A 21,943-nucleotide genomic window follows, 5' to 3' on the forward strand; every position below is an offset into this window, starting at 1 on the left:
ACTGTAAAGCACCCTTGCTCAACCTGGTGCTCTCCAGTTGTTTGGGACCTCAACTCCCATTAGCCTCAGCCAGCCTGGCCAATGATCAGAAATTCTGGGAGTTGTAGTCTAAAACATCTGAAGACTCCCAGGTTAGGGGAAGACTGCTCTAGAGATTTAATGTGAAAAATAAAGCCCAGAGCAGCAAATGCTTGTTGGTTAACTTGATGCTTAGTAGCTTCTTCCTAGTTCATACACAACCATAAATCTCCCGAACATTGCTTATCCCAATCCAATATGCAGGGGGTGACATCAGATGCTTCCACCCACCCCCTGCCCCCCATGCAATCCTGTCTGCCAATAGTATTTGGCAGAAGCCAGCATACCAATATTTTCACCCATCAATGAATAAAATAAACAAGTGAGTGATTTTTCCATTTAAAAACAATGACAGAGATGGTGGGAAGTGAATCCTTGCCACAAGGAAGCAGCCACAGAGGAGGAGGAGCAGCAGCAGTTTCTGCAGCTGAAACTCTCCCCACGGCCTGAGTTCGATCCCAGCGGAAGCTGGTTTCAGGCAGCCGGCTTGAGTCGACTCAGCCTTCCATCCTCCCGAGGTCAGTAAAATGAGTACCCAGTTAGCTGGGGGAAAGGTAATAATTAGGGGTGTGCACGGACCCCCCGCTCCGCTTCACTTGCAGATCCGCCATTTTTCGGATCGGGCCGCTCCGCCCCGCCCCCGCTCCGCCCCCTTCCGCTCCGCTCCGCCCGGAGCTCCGGATCCGGATCCGGAGCTCCGTTTCCCCCCCCATAGGCTTGCATTGAAAGCTAAAAAATTATACAACTTTTTTTCTGTTCAAGTTAGAAACCTCATGTTTGGCACCATGACACCTCATGGGGATATACACACGCATGCCAAGTTTCAAAGCAATCCCATCATCCCCTGATTTTTGGCGAATTTTTGAAAATCGGGCACCCCACACACAACATCCCTGCGAGGTGGGCAGGGGAGGAGGGAGGGAAGGCAGGCAGGCATGCAGCTGGCATTTCTGGGGGCATAAGGAAGTGAGCCAAGGATAAGCCAGTAATGCATATAAAATGGAATAAATCAATCAATAAACAAAGGAGGGGTGGAATTAAAAGAAGCAGTGTTGCTCAATAAACAGCAAGAAGAATTTTTTTAAAAAGGCTATATCTGTCTTTTACCAGCAATAGGGGGACGTGCCCGGGGGAGGGGGAAGTAGCTGCCAGTTCAAGACAATGACAGCCACCAACAGCTCTGAGAAGAAGTAAAACGCTCACTTCAACTCATAACAGGCATTGCTCTACCACTGAAAAGTGACCATTCACTTCAACTCATGATAGGCATTGCTCCACCGTTTTACTCTCTTTGGAAGGCTCTATGGCCTTCCAGTGCAGGAGAGAGTGGGGGCACGTCCACGATGAGATGCCCTAGGGGAGCTCATCCCCTTGCACCACATCGATTCAGTTGTTCACCAAGGTTAGGGTGGGGAGCAGTGCTGTGTTTCTATCTCTTATTCTTGGCTTAGTATATGATTTCAGGTTGTGTTTGTGCATTTGGTGGGGCTACTGTGTTAAAAAACATGGGGAAAAGCCCGTTCAGATGAAGAAAGAGAAGTTTCCCAGAATCCCAAGTTACCTGTTTTGCCTATGCCCTCCTCCAACTTTGGGATCATCATGACCGGGAGCTGACTCTGCCCCTCAGCCCTTTGAAAAAGGTATTTTTCCCGCCGATTTTTTAAAAACTTCTAGCCCGCGACCCGTACGATGCAGAAAGTTGAGAGTGGTCTCAAAATGACCCCCATCCACGACTCTCTGTGCACAAGAATTTTCAGAACGATAGCTTAAACCCCCCCCAGTTATCCCCGATTCTTTCCCTCAATGCAATCCTATGGGCGAAAAGCCAAAACGCAGTTTGAGCCGCGCGGTTGACCCGATTTTTAAAAAAATATTGCACGTGAACCACAGCACGCAGAAAGTTGAGAGTGGTCTCAAAATGACCCCCATCCACGACTCTCTGTGCACAAGAATTTTCAGAACGATAGCTTAAACCCCCCCCCCAGTTATCCCCGATTCTTTCCCTCAATGCAATCCTATGGGCGAAAAGCCGAAACGCAGTTTGAGCCGCGCGGTTGACCCGATTTTTAAAAAAATATTGCACGTGAACCACAGCACGCAGAGAGGTGAGAGTGGTCTTAAAATGACCCCCATCCACGACTCTCTGAGCACAAGAATTTCCAGAGCGATAGCTTCAAAAACAAAATAGTTATGCGCGATTATTTGCCGCAATGCAATCCTATGGCGAAATGTTTTCAAGATGGCGACCGGAGCGCTCCGCCTGAACTCGGAGCTCCGAAAAATGGTCGCTTCTCTTCGCCTTGCTTCTAGGGGGTCCACGGTCTGCTCCTACTCCGCCTCTGGGTAAGGCGGAGCAGGCCAATCCGCTACTGCTTCTACGCTCCTAATCGGAGCGGAGCACATCCCTAGTAATAATGGCCAGGGAAGGCAACGGCAAACCACCCCACTATAAGGCCTGCCAAGAAAACGTCAGCGAAAGCTGGCATCCCTCCAAGAGTCAGTAATGATTCAGTACTTGCACGAGAGGTTCCTTTCCATTTCCCTTTGATCCATGAAAACCATGGGTGGTGAGGACTCAGCAACTGCATTTAGGATTGGTGTGTCCCCACTTTCCTCAAGCCAAGAGATGGATTGCGCCTCGAGAAGATTTCCTGGTGCTGCTATTTGATTCTACCCAGCATTGCATTCAGAAAATAGCATTAACTGAGACAGATAATGCTGGCTGAAAACACAACTCCTTAGTGATGTAAATGAGTATTGGAAGAATTACCCAGGCTAAGAAAAGGGACTAAAAATAGAACATTCATCAGGGAAGCATCTTGCTCTGGATGGCAAGATGGATATCATAGCACTTGGTGGTTTTATGTTGTAGCAAATGACACGCTGTAAGGATGTGCATGTAGGCTGACACGGTTACCAGCAAGTCAGAGAATTGCCAATTTGCCCTCTGATTTTGCTGTTTATAAATTGAATAGTAGAAGCAGGGATTTTGGATCAAGCCTGAAGCAACCATATTCCATTGGTCAATGCAACCCTTCTAAGCACCTCGCTGTCTGCTCTCATTCCCATTGCCTATTTTGTGGTATATAAAGTATCTGAGTATCCCTTTATAAGTTGTGACCTTCACTTCCAGTTAGTGCTTGGCCTTCCCTTGACACGCAGTAAACTTACAACCAGAAATTCATTTCATAGAATCATAGAATAGTAGAGTTGGAAGGGGCCTACAAGGCCATCGAGTCCAACCCCCTGCTCAATGCAGGAATCAATGTACATGGGGTTCCCAAGATAGTCACCCTTCCAGAAACTGACCAGGCCTAGACCTGCTTAGCTTCATCAAGGTTGCAGCATAAAGCAGGGTTTGGCAAATTCTGGATGACGCATCTCCCCCAGAACCCACGTTTGGCTCTACTCCTGCTGCCATAACTATGAACCCCTTTTAGTTGCTCCTCATAACCTGCTTCTTCATTTGCCTCTTGCTCTGGACCATACAATGGTAGTGGTCAAAAGGAGCAGCAGCAGATGACACTGCCTTCTTAATCATTGGTCCTCTGCCTGTCAAGCAAGCAAGCAGTAGCAATGATGAGAAGGAGAAGGAGGAGCAATCACATATGGTGAGAAGGTAGCCTCCCTGAAGGAAGTGGACCACTGAAGGTGTCTTCCTCAAAATCCGGGAGCCAGCAGTGGTGGTTTGGTTACAGCAGGGGTCACAAAAAAGACCAGGGGTGCACATTGCCCACCTCTGAAAGAGAAAAGGGTAATAGGGTCCCATATTCAGCTGAAAATTCTTCCAGCCTTCTTTCTTACAATTGGGGTCTAATGAAGTTAGAGAAGTCCAAACAACGAACAAAACTGCAAGGACTCATATGATCCAAGGTCTAAGTTCAACATTGTCATCCTGCCCTGAGAGTAAAGGTCTCAAAAAGGGAGGTTTCATTTTTATGGAAGATCAAACCACAAAGAGTTATATTACCTGAGCTACCAGTTCTCAAAATAATTCCAGATAACTGACAGATGAACTCAGTGCTGGATAAGAAAACATACCATGGCCGATTATGAATGGCCTTCATTAGCATTGTTCTGAAAAGGTGAGCAATTTAATGTGTTCCCCATTTGCATCATGCCATTTGATGAGACACAAGGCCAAGAACTAAACTGAAATCCTTCGTCAGCCCACAAATTATGAGCTACTCAATTCCCTGCAGTATATTAAGCTCCTTTGGTTCTGACCTGATACCTGATTTATTTTGGGAAACTTTACCATACATTTAATTCTAATGAAAGAAAAAAAGGAAACTGGACAATGCCACTGACCTTTGCATCGTTGTCCCTTAAAGCTAAATGTTCATTTGTTTCCCTTGATAACAGCACTGCCCTTCTCAGAGAAGAAGCAAGCAGTTCAGAAAGGAAAATAATAACCCACCCACCCCAGAAAAGGACATCTTTGTTGCTGGTCTGCTAAGGAGGGAATGACATAATAAGAGCAGCTTTAAATTCTGTTCTAAACCTAGGATGACCTCAGCATTTGAATAGAAACAGAAGACAGGACGCAGAGGTGCTAAGGGTCTGCATCTCTTTATCCTGGGTTTTACTCCATTGCAAGTTCACAGCTCCAGAGCGCATCGGTTTCAAATTCAGGGATAGCAGTCAAGGACTGTAACCTTTTGTAAACCTTTAACTTCGCTAGTTTGCTGACAAAGCCAGCATCAAGGGTGGACATCTGGCAAGAGTCCACATCCCAGCAAGGGACTACTGACAGAAGCCCCCTGGACGTGATCATCCTCTTCACTATTTCGCCCTGATTGTCCACTTGCCTCAAATTCTGCCCCAGACAACAGTGATGCTGAGAAGGAGGAGCTGTAGATGCCACGGCCCACTCCCTGCTTGTCAAGAGAACGAGTGGTCCCAATGATAAGGAAGAGGAAGAGGAGCAATAGCAGCTGGTGACAACATTGGTGAGAAGATAGGCTTACTGAGGGAGGCGGGCATTGAAAGTGCCATGCCCAAGGTCCCTCCAAAAGCTGGATTCAGCCTTGTCTATGGACAAAGAACATGGGACATCAGTGCTTAGGGAATGCAGACCTTCTTTCCTCTGTTTTCTCCATTGCAAGTTCACAGCAAACCACCTCCAAATTCACACACAGCAATCAAGGACCAGAAGCTACTGCAGATCTTTCGCTTTTTCAGTCTCCTCATCCAGGGCAGGATGTCACAAAAAGCAGGTTGGTAGGGGAAGGGGAGCAGATGGGGTGGGTAAATGCTGGGCTAGATGGTGTTTTTCATGATATTTCCATCATCAGAGTCATAAGTGGGAAATTCACAATTTCTGGAGCCTCCAGTGTTGCACAAAATGAAGGCTCTGGAAATTGCATATTGCGCTCATGGTATAAATGGCGTCTGTAAGGGACTCATTTACCCAAGATGAAAGGTGTGAATGCTGTGTTCACATCTTTTAACTTTGTGCAAATGGGCCCTTTACAGCTGCCATTTATGCAACTTGGGAAATACATAATTTCTGGAGCCTCCATTGTGCATAGCAATGGAGTCTCTGGATACTGGCAGACAGCTGCTGGGTGCTTGTTGGGCCACACGGGCGCTCTGCATGTGGGCTCATGACTGCACCATGGCATGGTGAGCTGGTTCCAGGGGGAGACACGGGGGAGTCCTGAGACATCCCTATATGTCTCAGGACATCTCCCTTTCCTCTAACCTGTTGCTGCTGCTTTTATGAATCCTGAACTCTAATTAGTTAACATGTCACTACCATTCTGTGTTTGCTCTAAAACACCTAATTTAGCGCTACTTGGATGCTATTTTCTGCAAATCTAATTACACCAGGATACATTGTAGCAGTAAATAATTAGATACTAATTTGAGAAGACATCATTTGGTGTGATAGTTTTCCATTTGGGACAAGGTTGTTTTGAAAACAGCGCTTGAGGGTGAAGTTCTGGCTGAGGTCTCGTCAACACTTTTCACTCTTCAACACCTTTACTGAAGGCTTTTGGTGTAACTGTATATCTGAGTTCCCTCTACCTCCCACCCCTGTTCCCAAGCCGCCTAATTATGCATTTATAATTCTGTTTTAGTACTTAGGCGATGTACACGGTCTCTTATAAGTTATAACAGAATGCAATTCTGCAGTTATGGGAAGCAAGAAGACTGTGGTGGGTTTGGGGGCAGTATTTCTTCCCATTCCCATGTTTGGAGCCCACCTTTACTAGGGAGAACAAGCGATGTTCACAATGACCCAAATTCTCCAATTTTGAAGCTCACATTGCTTGTTCCCATGTTAGATTGTGATCTGTTTTGTTGTTGCTGTTGTTGTTTGGGTTCAAATTGGAAAAGTGTGTATTGCAATTGGGAGGAATTCACTTTTTTTAAGTGTGCACCCAAATGTGCACTCACCCCCAAAGACTAAAGTTTCAGAATTCATTTCCTTTGAAAAATGCATTTATTTATTTATTTACTTAAAAAAAAAAGGTCCCATTTTCCAAATGCAAATTTGGGGAAATGTGACTATTTCCTGAAAAAGCAATGAAATTAAATTAGGATAAAGGGCAAACAGGTAATGAACATCATGTACATTTGTTGCTAGTGACTTGCACATAACCATCAGGATGTTGTGGGCTCCCCCACACTAGAGGCCTTCAAGAGGCAGCTGGACAAGCATCTGTCGGGGATGCTTTAGGGTGGATTCCTGCATTGAGCAGGGGGTTGGACTCGATGGCCTTGTGAGCCCCTTCCAACTCTGCTATTCTATGATTCTATGATACTCCGACCTGCCTTATGCAACCTTCCAGAGCAATGCAATTTAGAGACAGAATGCCTTTGGGGAAGTGCTATGTGATGATGTAGTGTTGATCCCAGGGGCATTCTTGTGGGAGGGGGGCATGGTGGGAGGGGGGCAAGTTTAAAAAGAAATCAGTAAACCTTTTTGAAAAGTAACTGCACCTCACCTGAATGTGCTGTGACATTTGCCCGTATCCATCCCAACAATAGTCCCACAAAGGTGCAGTGTAAAAAAGAAAAGGAAAAGCAGAACAGAACACAGGATTTATTGTTATTATTATCCAGTGTGCTGTCCAAAGAAAATGATGCCAACCTATTTCATTTTTCACATATTTCTCCTCTCTTCTTTTCTTCTTTAAACTTAGAGGAAATCAGAGAAGTGTGGAGATGCTTCATTTCCTACTGGCCTGGGAAAGTAAATGAACCAAAAGGCAGGGGAAAAAATCAAATAATTGCACCATTGAGAGGGGAGGAACAGCTATTTCAACTGACTTCAGTCTGCATTCCATTTTTGCACTGTGATCACTGTAATTTGAATCTTTAACCTCACATCCAATGAACTAAAAAGACATCATTTATATTGACCTTGAAGGAAGATCTGAATACACTTGTGTATCGCACACTTTGCACTTGAATTATTAAATTCATTGGGATTTTTTTTTCTTGGCTCACTAATTTCCTGGTACTGCCTCCTTGTTCTTGTTACCTGGGGTATTTTGTAATAATTCTATTACAAAATACTGTTTCCAGAATCGAGTGTTCTCCAATGGCAAACTTGCTTCACAATTTATACAGGCAGGGATTGAACTAGTGCCAAAAGAAGAAAAAACAAAAAGGAAAGGAAAAAGAAAAGGTTAAGCTAGAATTTTCTCCCTAGTTTTGTGGGTATAGAGAATGAGGGATGGGGCACAAATTCTTTTAGTTCACATTTTAATTTGGCAGTTTTGAAATGATACACAAACCAAAACTCAGTTATTCACAATTCACATTTCTCCAAATACTGCACTGGAATTTTCCAACTACAAAATGTGTGAAAGAATGCTTTTATTAAGGAAATGTCTGTGGGAAAATGCATATATTAATGAAAATAGCATTATTATATTAAAATAATAAACTAAATAAAAAAATATACTAAAGTGCAATAAAATAGGAAATTTGCTTGCAAAAATGTTATATTGGGCAAAATTACATACAAAAAAGCATTTATTAGGAGAAAAGCATGCAAAACCAAACCTATGGGATTTCCTGCAATCATTTCCCTCCAAATTAAGGATGAAATGAAGGTAAGATTGTTATAATTCTCAAAGTGCAGGTTGAACCAGACTTTAGATTGTAACTCGGTTTCAAAATTTGGAGAAGTGTGAATTTCGAGGTACAACTTTTGCTTTCCAAAGTTGTTGAAAAGTGAGAAATTAGGTACATTCATATCAGAAAGCAAACTGAACAAATTTCTCCCCTATCTCTAGCTGGCAGCCATTTTAGAGAATCTCTGATACCATTTTGGTGCTGGTAAAACAAAGTTTTAAAACATAAAGAGACCCACCAAAAGCCTGCCTGAACTTTGCAGGAAAATTCACTTCTCCATCCTCAGGTTCGTCCCACTGAACCCCCTCTCCAAATTTCATCCCCTCTGAATTTTCTAGTCACTGTTCCTTTTAAAGAACTTTCAGCTCGTTGCTAAAATGTACCCATTTTTCTTCTAATCTTCGTGGCCACCCCATCAGCTAAACTGGCCGATATCTTCATACTGACTGAGATAGATATTCCTTGGATTTTGAAAACTGCTGATGCAACTGAAAAAGGGGGGGAGGAGGTGTTGTTTCCTAGATATTAATGGCTACGATTGCTTCTTAGCTCAAGAGAAACAATGTATCAACTTAGAAACAGACAAACAAGAGAGAGTTCATAGAAAAGAAATTGCTAGAATGCAAACCTATGGTAGGAAAAAATGCCGAATGAATTAAATGATTGCAACCCTATGGAGGAAAAATGCATTACATGACTCAATGTGGAAAGGAATCTGGCTTAAAAATGTGCTCCAGAGAAATATCCTAATTCTAAGTTATCATTTAACTGGAAGAGCCAAACTGGATGGAAGGACTTGGGAGGAGGCTTACAGGACCATGACTGGCTTCTACTGGCATTCCCTCGCATTTTCTTTCATGTCATAGTGCTCTCAGATAGGGACACTACACTAGGCTGTATAACATCCTTAGCATAATGGCAAATGGCAAAGAGGATACACAAGAGGATACATTTTTTTTTATACTGTTCGTTTTATACTTTGAATGGTTTTAGTTTTTGTGAACCACCCAGGGAGCTTTGGCTATTAGGCAGTATAAAAATGCAATAAATATTATTATTATTAATAATAATAATAATAATAATAATAGAAGAATGTCTACACCAGGCAATATCCCGGGGATCATCCCGGGATCGTTCCTGTGCATCCACATGATGCACAGGGGATCCCAGGAGCAGGGAGGGATGATCCTTCCATTTCCCCAGGATATTGCCATACACTTTTTTTTTGCAGTTTTCCCCATGGTCCCAGGATGATCTTGAGGAGCGCGGGTGTTGTGGCCTCCAATCCCAGCTTCTTCCCTCTTCCCCATGAGTAGTGGGGGGGGGGTCAGAGGGAAGAGACAGGTTCGGGAGAGTCCAGGGCCATTGCGGGTAGGGGGAGCAGGGTCAGGGCTTTTTTAAAAAACAACAACTACCAACCACTTCCTGTCTTTTTTTTAAAAAAATGGCGTGTGTGATGTACTGCTTCCTCCCTAGACATTGAGTGCTGTGGGTGAACCCAGGGGGAGGATCTTACAATCAGCATATCACAAGATCCTCCCCCTTCCCTCCCCTGGTGTAGACATGCCTTAGGTATATGCCAGGTGTTGGTGGTCTTCCTCCTCCTCCTCCTCCTCCTCCTCCTCCTCCTCCTCCTCCTCCTCCTCCTCTTCTTCTTCTTCTTCTTCTTCTTCTTCTTCTTCTTCTTCTTCTTCCTCCTCCTCCTCCTCCTCCTCCTCCTTCTTCCATCACATTTTGTACCAGTTGCAGTTTCCAAACACTCTTCAAGGGCAGCCCCACTTAGAGTTAGGAATGCACATATTTTGTTAAATCTATTTCTACTGTGCCTTGTAGAACAACAGGCATCTTTCATTTTGTTCTCCGTTCATTGAGGGAATTGTTTTGTTTTGTTTTTAAATATTCAAATTGTGTTCAATTACAAATGTTTACTTGCGATAATGCACACTTGTGCAAGTCCGAATTTGCAAAAATCGCCCTCAAAAGTAAACAAAAACCGGTCTGCAATTCCACAGAATCCACACAACAGAGAAAAATACATTCTGCTTCACAGATCCAAATTCATTTGAATCTGTTGTGGATTCCTCAAAATCCCTATTTAGACCGTGTTACAGTAATCTAACCTAAGATACTACCAAATGTTTCTTTAGAGTTTTACATAAAACCCAGTTGTTGTTTTTCAGTATTTCACCCAAGACTGAGTGCAAAAAACATATATGAGTATTTATAGAATAATTTCTTATTCAATTTAGCCAAGTTGCTTCCTTGTCCTTATAGTTAAATACTGGGAAATGTTTTGCTTTTGCTTTTGCTTTTGCTTTTTTTTAACAGTAAGCGCCGCAGAGGGATTACAGGGAAAGTAATTTCGTTCTCCAATGATGCAACATAGAACATTTGGGTGTTTGGTGTTTTTTTTTTTTTTTAAAAAAAAAAAACTTTAAAAATACATTTAGCCAGTGCTATTAATTAAAATGTGGAGTCAAATTCCACACCCTTTACCATCAGCAGCATGGAGGGAATGTCTCTCCCCTTTTATGTGCTTTTAAGACCCAGTGAGCAGGATGAGCGCTCCTTAGGAAATTGAACAAATGTTCAATATTTTGAAGTTTATCTGCCACTGTTTCTTTTGAAGAAGTGCTTCTAAGGCCATAGCTAGACCTAAGGTTTATCCCTGGATCATCCAGGGGTCAAACCTGTTCATCTAGGTGACACACAGGGGATCCAGTGCTCAGGCAGGGGCGAACCCAGGATAAACCTTAGGTCTAGTTGTGGCCATAGTTGTTCCACAAGCTGGGGCGGTCCAGATGAGTTGAAGTGAACTGCCATGCTGCTCCTTTAAAATACCATGGTTTAGATTATCATCTGAACTATGACTATCTTTCCTTTGATTATCTCTTCTCGATCATCCTAGGCCCTTTCTACCCCTAAGGTTTATCCCAGGAAAATGGAGGGATCATCCCTGCCTGTTCCCAGGATCCCCTGTGAGTCATTTGGATGCACAGGGATGATCCTGGGAGGGGGGGAAGCCCTGGAATGCAGGACATAGAATAACGGGCTCAAGTTACAGGAAGCCAGATTCCAGCTGAAGATCAGGAAAATCTTCCTGACAGTTAGAGCAGTATGACTATGGAACCATTGACCATACTGGGCTCTCCCACACTAGAGGCATTCAAGATACAGCTAGACACCCATCTGCCAGGGATGCTTTAAGGTGGATTCCTGCATTGAGCATGTGGGCTGGACTCTATGGCCTTATAGGACCCTTCGAACTCTACTATTCTATGATGCTATGACTCTGTGGCCCTTTCTACACCTAAGGAAAATGGATGGACCATCCCTGCCTGCTCCCGGGATCCCCTGTGTGTCATATGGATGCACAGGGATGATCCCAGGATCATCCCTGGGGAAAAGGCAGGTGACAATATCCTCTACCCCAGAAAATGCACTATGCCACAAGCCTCTAAAGTGAAACAAGATAAACGATTAAAACACAAATGGTTTCTGTGTTGATCTCCAATGTTTATACTATAGCAAAAAGCAAGTTCAACCCTGCACTTTGAACACTCTCACACATTATTAAAGATGGTCCTTCTAATGAAATATAGGACATGTAATGGGAACTGTGTTTGGGCATTTAAACAAGCATTTCTTTGTGAGCTCTATAGAGAACAATAGCTTTCGAATATTGTAAAGTCAGGAGAAGGTGCAACCATGATTGATGGGATGTGTTTGTGTAAACACTGGCTAAAACTTTATTTTTCATAAGGAAGAAATCTCATTTTTTGTTCTAAGGTCCTATTTACCTTTTGCAACATTGTTAAAAAAAAAACCCTCATTATGTGTGTTATCCACAATCTCCCTAGTAAAGCTGAGATAAAGCAGCACATAAATTAAGTATTTCTTGTGGTTTGTAGCAACAATATCTGAAGAATTTCTTCACAAATGCATTCTCTAAAAAAGCAGTAGCACCATCTTAGGGTTCTGTGATTATAACAATTGTATTAATTATGCAGCAAAACACCTGGTCATTTTAAAAAAAAAACTTTGGAAATTATTATTATTTTACATTGTCTATAATTATGGCAAATTCCACTGAGCTGCACGTTTGAGTGAATTTGTATTAGATGTGGTCGAGCAAATGGCTTTAGGGGCTGGATTAACTCAGTTAATTAAATTTTCGCAACCAAAGTAGCTGAGATGCCATGATCACCGATTCATATGCCCAAAGCACTGTCCATTGATAAGCCAGCCCCAAACTATAAGCAAATCTATCTATTTCCTTCTATTCACTGTATACAAGTAGAACTGAAAATGTTTTATTATTCCCATATATTCCTGAGTTGGGCCAAATCAGTCTACCCAAATTCTTCTTATCCCCCCTCCCCAGCAATTCATGGGGTAGGGAGGGGTAAAAATCAAGTGTCACTGAAGGTTGGGTGTGTGTGAAGCGATATTACTGAGAAATTTTGTGGGTTGTTTAGGCCTGGGGTGGGCAGAAAGGGGACCCAGATATTTTGGATTTCAACTCACAGAAGGCCCAGTCACCATGGCCAATGGTCAGGAATGTTGAGAGTAGGACATCTAAAACATCTGGAGATCTACTTTCTTCACACCTCTGGCCTAGAGTTACCTTAGTAAACTTCATGTGTTGCACATTCTAGTCTCCTGTTTGGATCATTAATGAACTTTGGAGCAGCCAAGACTTTGTTGAAATTTGTTTGATCCAGACTTGTATAAAGACTTACCCAATTTGCAGTCTTTTAACTGTTTTGCCCTGCAATCCACACTATTCAGAATTCTGCAATACAGGTTGCAACCCAAAATTCTGCACTATAAGAAAAAAGGCGGGGGAGGGGAGAGAGATGAGTAGAGGCTCGCCAGAGACGTCCTCCGTTTGGTGCCACCGACATGGGGAGGGGACTGGGAACCCGGTTTATAGAGCGCTTCCCCTCCCCAGCCTTCTCAGCATCTTTTGGGGCTCCCTCCCTCCCTCCCTCCCTGTAGACAGTGTGGGTTCGCCAGTTGCCCCTAGGGGGGCCAAGTAGGATTTTTTTGCTCTCAATTATTTCTTTTGGGAGTTTTTTCCGCCTACTTCACACTGTAAAACAGCAGGGGAGTATTAACTAGGCTAATTGGTTGTATTTGGTCATATTTTGACTGGGGGCAGGCGTGCAGGCATCGGGAGCAAGGATAAGGTTGGTGAACATTCTTAGGCACCATTGTGGTGAATGGTAATACCTGAGGCCCTCAGCTGGGAGTCCTGTGGCACCAGATGACGGGATAAGGCCAACCTTAGGCCAACCTTACTCACTCACTCAGAGTTTTGCAACGTGAGGGGGAGTGACATTGGAAGGCCTACCTACCCCAAAAGGGGAATCCTGACAGGTGGCAATAGACATGCGTCACCGGTCTGGATATGAATGGATCGCCCGATCCCAATTACGGCCAAGACGTTGGCCAAGATAGGATGCCCGCCTAGGCCTCCATCTTCCTTTGCAAGTATTCATAAGTAAATGTGGCCCTATTTTAAATCCAACTTCTTATCTCGTCTTGTTATTTCACCTTCCATCCGCAAAAAGAATCACATATATATTAGGAGAAAGTATGCACAAAAAGTGTGCACACTGGGAAGTACATACAAAAACTTGTCCATGAGGAGAATGTAATAGAAAATTGGTATGGATTTTTATGCTGTTGTTTTTCTTTTGCTGAATTCACCAATGGGCCTAAATGAACATAATTGAACCGCCCAGAGAGCTTCGGCTATTGGGCGGTATAAAAATGAAATAAATAAATAAATAAATAAATAATGCTGGGAAAATGAGAAACTGAGCAAACCCCCAAATGGGACATATTCACCAATCCCTATGAGACATCGGCTACATTTAGAGGTGTGAAGACCTGGTGGGAAACTCCCAAAAATGGGGAGGATGGGATTTCATTTTAATAATTATTTTTTTAAAAAAATCCCTGGGATTTATTTATTTATTGAAAATGTGGATGGGGACAACAACTCTTTTTTCTGAATTTTATTGATTTCCCCTATATATTATTTTTAAAAAACCAAGTCTTTGCATCTCCAGCCCTGATCAGGTCCTCAATTGTCCTTTGCCCCTTCATGTTTAATATCGCTAGTTCACCGTTTGCCTTTCTCCAACTGCGGTCGTGCCTCTCAAACTATTCTGCACTGCTGGTTTTACAAGCCACTAACCTTTTAGCTATACACTTCTGTGCAATCTTCATTCTCATTAAGACTGTGTCTGCTGCTCCTTGAGTCTCAAATCCAGATGTTCCCAAGCCAAACTTTAATGCGGCTGCTGTTCTCTTATTCACAATGCCTAATTGCTTATCTTCCTCGTCTTCTCCCTGACACAATAAATCTTCCATTTCACCATTTGTCTTTTAAATGTACCCTTAAATATTTACTCTAGCATTTGTCATTTTATTACTCTTCATTCCCTCCCCTCTTTCTTTCTTTCTTTCTTTTTTTAAAGAGAGAGATTGTGCTGTCTTCATTTAAAACTGATCAAAGATCTCTGACATTATTTACAACACCAGGCGCTTATGTAGAAGAAATTCCCAATTCTGTAGAACAGATATCAAATGAACAGAAGCAATGAGAAATATTGCATGTTACAAAACAACAGATGCCTTTTGATCTAACCACCCCCCACACCCAATGGGGCTGTTGTCTTTTAGAACTGTTTGTGCAATGGTTTGCGCTGCGATCCCTGGTTTTAGCTCTTTTGAACTGGTTTACGTTTTTGCATGATTTTAACCTTGAGAAAGGATGGTCAAGCTCACCCGCGTCTGATTCATTGGAGGCTGGTCTTGTTTTTGCCACCGTCTGACCACGCTGATCGGGTGGCGTAAGCTGTCTGCCCTTGCTCTGGAAATTATGTATTTCCACCCTTTCCATCAATAGGGCCTTTAACAGCCACCATTTATGAAATGGGGGAAATATGCAATTTCCAGATCCTCTGTGCATGACAGTGGAGGCTTCAGAAATTGTTGCATAAATGCCCCTCACAATGGTATCCTGGAAGGAGGTATGGCTGGCTTGCTGGAACCCTAAAACAAATCATGCAACTTTTCATCTCAGGTCCCACTTGTCTGATTCTAATTAATTAACACTGTATTATTTATTTATTTATTTATTTATTTATTATTGCATTTATATTCTGCCTTTTTTCCTCCAAGGAACCCAAGGCGATGTACATAATCCTCTTCCTTCTCTCCATTTTATCCTCACAACAACCCTGTGAGGTGGGTTGGGCTGAGAGTGTGTGATTGGCTCAAAGTCACCCAGTGGGTTTCCATGGCTGAGTGGGGACTAGAACCCAGATCTCCCAACTCCTAGTCCAACACTTTAGCCACTACACCACACTAGAGCACCAAGGATCACCGTTAATCCAGCCTGACTCTTGAGAAAAGTTCCTCCATGCTCTTGAAGCTGCTGGAAGGACATTGTTTTTTGGAGACAGGTAATGAAAATGAGGGGGGATTGATTGATATTTTTGGTCACGAGCCATCCAAAGTCTGTTATTCTTGGAGAAGCTATAGTGCCAGCTCAGGAATAGGTTTTCTAAATACAGGTAAATCAGATCCAAGGCATCTGGGGATGTTGTTTTTCTTGAGCTACTGCTGGTGACACTCACATGTATGCACACACAACACTCACCCACTTTAATCTTCCTTTATAATATGAATTTTAATACTCTCAAAGAACAAGGACTTCAGCTATGCTTCCATTTGTGTTATTTTATATCATGTAAAGGACACTCCAGAGGTATTAATGATCTGCTCTGTCTCTTGCTCTTGGATTAGAGGAGCGAAGTCCATTTTCCTCCAATAACAATATGGATTTCTTAAAAACAAAAACAAAAAAACCCATCAGTCCTCATTCTACTTAACATTCATTTGTACCCCTAGAAGCAGGCTTTTACAGCTGTGACTCCAAGAGTGCTGGAAGACCACATTTTTTAATCTTAATTTGTTTTTAGTGTAAGTTTGTGTTTCTCTGTTGCAGTAAGCCACTGAGCATGTACCAGAAAAGTGGCAAATCCATTTAATAAAATAAAATAAAATCTAAAAATGCTCCTATACTATTTCTATTTATCACTATTCCAGTCCTTTGATTTGGGCCAATTAATGACATATATGGGTCTTCGTGGGTGGGGGAGAGGTCATTTTTTCAGTTGTGAGATTTTTATAAAATCTACATCCTAAGGTATCGGAGGTTTGATGGAACTTCTAAGTGTACAGGATTACCACACACACAAAAAATGCTAGAAAAAAAGGATCCTAAGGAAGGAGGCAAAATGTATAGAATGTTGATGGGCTATGAGGATGGGGGATGTAATGGAGTATCCTGAGCAGGAGCTCCCCAGACTGGGCAATTTTTTTTTGAAGGTCCCACTTGGGGCATGTCTGCACCAGCCCTATATCCTGGGATCGTCCCAGGATCATTCCTGTGCAGACACATGCCACACAGGGGATCATGGGAGCAGGCAGGGATGATCCCTCCATTTTCCTTGGATAATCCCTAGGTGTAGAAAGGGCCTTGGATTCACAAGTGCTAGATTTCTTGGCAAGGACATTTTGATTAGATTGATATGAAGTGTTCATCATATGCAGGGTCACTCATGCTGTTTGCTGCATCCACTTGCTAAAATGAGAGGGAAGTTGTTAAATTATGGTAGGCCATGCTGGATCCTTTTTGTTTCCCCTCCATTGATATCCATATTCTACCATCTTTGGGTGTGTGGTAAAGGATCCTTCTCAGGCTCAATGGAGCTCTAACCCCTCCCCTTTGCCTTTGATCATGAGCCCTTTTTCCTTCAGCCACACCCACTAGTGGAATGCATCCCCCAACAGCTTCCCTGAGATGGAACCCAACCCTTGGGCTGAAAGGTTCTGCGCCCTTGCTTCAAGGAAGTGTTTTTCTCATAGGGGGACCCCTGAAAAGATGGCAACAAACCTCAAAGTTCTTCAGAACAGAAGTGTGTAACAGCCACCCTTTTAAAGAAGAATATAAGGGCCAGGGGGCCGTGTTGCACTGTAAACTCAACAAAACTTGATCTGGGAGTGCACAGTGAAGGAAGGCAAGCCAATAAATGAAAGAATAATAGAACATTGATCAACCTTTTATCTCAGCAGGGTAACTAAGTCGGCTGTCGCCAAACATGTCATTGCTGAGCCATTTGATTAAATACAAGTAATAGGTTGGGATGGATGGAGGTGTTTAGGTCTTGTCAGCAACTATGGACAAAGGAAGATAAGGAAAGCTATTGAAATTGTAATCAGAGTTCTCTGCTGGGGCAGGCGGGGGCAGGGGGAAAGTTTGCTGTCCTCCTCCTTCTGTTTTTGTGTGCAGAATTTGCATTGCATCCCCCACCGTTATGCAGCTGCCTTTCTTATTAATGGGACAAACCATTCTTGTCTTTTTGTAATGGTGCACATTACCTAGACAGACATCAGTGGCCTGATCAACCTAAGAGATAATTCAGTGGCTGAAGCTAATTGTGCATGGGGTGGAAATGGCTGTGCAGAAAGTGAATTGAAGCTGTGTCCAGACTGGAAGCAACAGCAACAGCAAACCAGCAACTCACATTGGGCATTGTGAAATAAATCAGCATTTAAGCCATGTTTCTAATTTGGACACTATGCAGTGCATTCTTCGAAGGCTCATGTGAGTTGCTCTGCCTGAGCCAAAAGTAAAGATGTGCAAACCAGAAAAAACTTGCGCTCACTGAAGAGCTCTGAATTCCATCTCAAATCTTGTTCTGACTTGAGTCCGTATCAGATTGTGAGCTTCAGATTTTTTCTTTTCACATGAAAATCCCCCTGTGTTTTCATGTGCATTTTTTCTGCAAATGAAAACCTCAGTTCTGTGCATCTTTGAAATGTATGTGTTCTGGTCACATTGATTAAAGTATATTTATGCACATTTTTCAAAACTACACATTTCTTCATCAGGTATCCCCCCCCCCCTTTCACATGTACTCATGCTGCCAAACACATTTTTGGTCTGGGACCAATTGCAAGCTTGGAACAGTGTGGACTTTGACTGCATATTACATCTGAGTCTATGTTCAATCTGGAAGATGTAAATTGGATAAATCCTTGTCAAAAACAAACTGAAACTAAGTTCTCATATGTCTCTAGGCAAGCTGTCATGTTCTCTGGGCTAGTTCCCCTTCCCTTTCAGCTCAGAGAAGATCTTTGAGGTGGAGGAGGCATCATTCAGTGAGCCATTGTTGGCACTCTTAGGGATGGATGAATCAGCAAAACCTTGAGCTTGCCATACTTCTCCAAATTCCATCTTGAAGCTCATTCCATCTCAACCCATATTCTATTGTAAGCTTTATTTTTTTTTGTAAGCTTTATTTTTTTAATTCATGAAAATCTGTGCATATTCCCATACCTTTATTTTTCTATATGTCAACTGGGTGCATGTTTGACATGTATACACTCTTCTCCCATTGATTAACACATATTCATGTGCATTGTTCAAAAGTATGCAATTTGGGGGCATATTTTTCAAATGTATGCATGCTGTCAGACACATTGGGGGAGTGTCTGTGAATCACTCTGCAAGCTCAGATTGAATCTGAGTCCATGTTCAGTTCAGAAGGTCCAGACTGGGTAAAATCCTGATAAAAAATAAACAAACCAAAATTGTTCGTACATACCTAGTCGCTGTGTGACCTTCCAGGCAGAGGACACGGTTTTACCAGACTCATTGTACTCAGAGGTCATTCCCCCATGTAGTCCTCATGACCCCATTCTAGAGGAGCCAATTGCTTCAGAATCAAACAGTGGCCATTAGCAATCATTGCCAACCCAGGTGAGTCACAGATATACCAACCCCTATGCTAGGGTGGGCCTTGAAGTGACACCCCTCAAATCGTTCAACCGAATGTCCCATGTGGAGTGTGATGTTCCACATGCATAACTCTGCAATGGATCCTGCCCAGTGCATCAAGTGACAAGTAATGAATGTTGGTTAATGCCATTACACATACATAGGTTTCATTTCACTTTCACTCTAGGGTGGGGGCTAAGGAGTGTAATGAAAGTTTTACTGAAAGGCTGGGTTTTGAGAGGCAGTTCTGGCATAAATGGAAGTAAAGAAGAATGGGTGGAGTCAATAATAACAACCTGACATCTAGGAGAGGTTGAACCTTAGATTTTTCCTTGTGTGAGAGATTCAGGGTTGATATCCTATTGGATGCAAGGCTCTGACTTGAGGACAGCATGACGTCAATACACTGTAGAGAAGTTTACCTTTGGTATAGCATCATCCATGACCTTGCTATAAGTTATTGCCATAGTCACGTTCACATTTCTGCTGTCTTTCTAAAAAAGACCAGGGACCGTTCATCAAGTAGCTATTAAGGCAAATTTGTTTTCCTTTATTTGAACAGCTGCTATGTAATAAAATTCATTACACTTGGTTGAGTCGCTCTTTTTCTCTATAGCTAAGTGCTCTGTTTAGAGACTTACACACAGAGGTGGGGGGAGTGTTAATATGCCTTCTTCCTGTATGCATAGAATGTATTTCTGTCTGGAGCTGCTTTCAGTGCATCGAAAATGTAGAGGCATTAAAATGGGACATTCAGTAACCATCTCCAAGGATCCTGATGTTGCGGTTTTTGCATTGGTGTTGCTAATGTTGAATATGTGGTGCATATGTGTATGAGTGTGTGTGTGTGTCCCCTCCTCTCCCCTCTCCCAATTTAACAGGTTGTCTTAAGGGCTTTCCATGTTCACCCAAGCTCAAAAATGCCAGGAAACTATCATTGTTAAGGGTCACACCTGTAACAATTGTGTTATTTAGGCACAATGCATACCGTCTGATATCCTATACTGTGTTTAGTTCCAGCTTCATCTCCTCAAGCTCTGTGGAGCTGGATGGATGTCAGGGGCAGGAAGTTGGGTGGAAGTCCCAGATTTGCATGTTTGCTGGAATAGACACATGAAGTCCATGCAGCCGAAGCTACCATTCCATGGTACAAATGACCAACTGGCAACCAATGCCTTCCAGCACAGTGACTGCAGGTGAATGCAAATCCCCAGCCTTGCCAATGCAGCATCCACTGGGATTCTTCAGGCAGCAGCAGCTGACAAGCAGCAGCTGACTGGTTCTTGATGTCAGCAACCTGCACCCGGGGGTGGGTAACCAGCAGGAAACATCATACCGTTGTTTTATACTTTGAATGTTTTTAATTTTTGTGAACCACCCAGAGAGCTCCGGCTATTGGGCGGTATAGAAATTTAATAAATAAATAAATAAAATAGGAGAGGCAAATCCTCAGTCTCGTCATACCAGCCCTCATAGGAGACAGCAGTGAAGGAAAGGAGTTTTTACTCAGGGATTGAGTGAGGTAAGAACTGAGGATATGTGAATCAACAAATGTCAAGCTTGTTGAGGTTCTCAGATCCCTGCTACAATCATTTTAATTGGAGGTTCCAGGACCTTCAGTTTGGGAAATTAGGGGAACACCTTGATTCCAACAATGGGTGGACAATGGAACAAAAGACACCTGACAATCTGCAAAATGCAGACAGAACGTATTTTACGAAATCCACACATCTCGAGTCAGAGTAGTGGACTGGCAGGGATACAAATAATAAAGTCTAGACTTCACCTGACCTTGCGAATTGGGCAATTCTGAGAATGTGAACCTTATGTCATCCCATGCCAGGCCAATGCTCTTCACATTCTGCTGTATCCCCCACAGTTTGTCAACATGTTGCTGAAGGAAGCCACAAAGCTATCCCTCTTCACTTCTAAGCCATTTTCCTGCCATCTTACTGTTCCATCTCTTTCCCAGATGCTCATCACTAGGAATGTCATGGGAGTTCTAGAGAGGAATGAAGCACAATGGTTTCCCAGATTCCCATCTGTGAACTGTCACCACTTACCCACCCTATTGGGTCCATTCACAACTGTAATCTTGCATAAATGTCCACTTTATGGCCACTATTTGCATGAGACGTCTTTCGTGGAAAGCTATGAGACACCAGTTCTACTCAAAATGGCAGCCCTTGAGGAGTCAGGCACCCATGCCTGCTCATCAGGCATCCAGGGACTGCCAAGCAGCTTGCCCATGGAGCAGAACGAGGGCAGTTAGTGGGAATGGTTTGGCACGATGGGGATGGTGGTGGCACGATGGTTCATCCATCTCCACTCATCACCTTCCCAGCCATTGTGGAATGGGCTTTGCCAGTACATGGACTTGGGAGCCCGGCAAGTTCGCCCCATGTACCAATCTGCCAGAAGCAAACAAAATGGAGAAGAGTTAAGTCCTGACCTCTTCCCTCTTCCCTTGTTAACAAGTGCTTATATTCCAAAATGAGATGCAATGTGAGAAGGAGAATGTATAATTTAACTACTTTTGCTATACTCCATCGCAAAGCAATTACATAAAGATTAATTAGAACGCTCCCCAAACAGTAGTAAGCTGCAAAGTAGTTTAATTAAATACCATTATCTCTAGAATCAGCAAGTTAATAACACAGTTGCCAGTACAGGAAGAAACAATGCGGCAACCAAAACATGAAATAAATTGAGGGAGAAAGGATTTTGTTGTGAAAGGATTGCGGTTTTCTAGGTTGCTGAATCTACCATGGCTGGTTAATTAACTGCTAGTGGTCTTCATCTAAATGTAGACTGGAGAAGGCAGTAGGGAGTATAACACTTATAGTAATCTAGTTCAAAACCCTGCAATAAGGGTAAAAATCCTCTGTACCAAATCCCCAAAATACA

This window comes from Elgaria multicarinata, chromosome 14 (assembly GCF_023053635.1).
Source record: "Elgaria multicarinata webbii isolate HBS135686 ecotype San Diego chromosome 14, rElgMul1.1.pri, whole genome shotgun sequence".
Lineage (NCBI taxonomy): Eukaryota > Metazoa > Chordata > Lepidosauria > Squamata > Anguidae > Elgaria > Elgaria multicarinata.